The 997-nt window shown below is 39.1% G+C and overlaps 1 non-coding gene across 1 annotated transcript; it reads right to left on the reverse strand.

Annotated features, from left to right (window-relative positions):
• Window positions 1-368: 368 nt before the first annotated feature.
• Window positions 369-475, reverse strand: LOC139865280 (small nucleolar RNA R71). The gene has a single exon (XR_011764805.1). It is a non-coding gene; the product is annotated as a small nucleolar RNA R71 (small nucleolar RNA).
• Window positions 476-997: the final 522 nt, after the last annotated feature.

Here is a 997-nt window from a genome sequence, read left to right on the forward strand (position 1 = left end):
CTCAAAGTATGGAAGACCGAATGAGAGCCATACGCACGGGCCAAGGTCATGCCATTATTCAGCCAGATGTTAGAGCATCAGATTTTGAAATCAAAGGACAAATCCTACACATGATCACCAATCAGTGCCAATTTGGTGGTACAACAAAAGAAGATCCAAACGAACATCTTCGAACTTTTAATAGGATTTGTAATCTATTTAAAATTCGAGAAGTTGAGGATGAAACTATTTATCTTATGTTGTTCCCATGGACTTTAAAAGGAGAAGCCAAAGATTGGTTAAAATCGTTACCTGAAGGAGCGATTGATACATGTGATGTTTTAGTTGAGAAATTTCTTCAAAGATTCTTTCCGGCATCTAAATCCGTGAGACTTCAGGAAGAAATTGCCACGTTCGTGCAAAAGCCAAATGAAACGTTATATGAGGCATGGACAAGATTCGGAAGGATGTTGAGAGGATGTCCTCAACATGGTTTAGATACTTTTCAAATAGTGCAAATCTTCTATAAAGGCGTCGACATCGCCACACGAAAAGACATCGACACAGCAGCTGGGGGTTCCATTATGAAGAAAACCGCAACTGAAGCTCACAAGATTATTGATAACACAGCATCCCACTCTCATGAGTGGCATCAGGAAAAAGATATTTTTCATTCATCTAAAGCGGCTAGAGCCGATTCTAGCCATAACTTTGATTCTGTTTCCGCAAAAATAGATGCTTTCGAGAGACGAATGGAAAAGATGACTAAAGATATTCACGCAATACGAATCAGTTATGAGCAATGCGGAGGACCACACTTAACGAAAGATTGTCACATTGAACAAACGATGGACCAACATGAGAATGTTTCCTACATGAACCAAAGGCCGGGAAATAATTATCAAAATAATTATCAACCGCCAAGGCTAAACTTCAATCGAAATAAAAACATTCTTTACAATCCAAAAGGACCCGACAATTACTCGTATAACCAACAAGGTCCGAATAACCAACCAAC

This window comes from Rutidosis leptorrhynchoides, chromosome 8 (genome assembly GCF_046630445.1).
Source record: "Rutidosis leptorrhynchoides isolate AG116_Rl617_1_P2 chromosome 8, CSIRO_AGI_Rlap_v1, whole genome shotgun sequence".
In the NCBI taxonomy this organism is placed as follows: domain Eukaryota; kingdom Viridiplantae; phylum Streptophyta; class Magnoliopsida; order Asterales; family Asteraceae; genus Rutidosis; species Rutidosis leptorrhynchoides.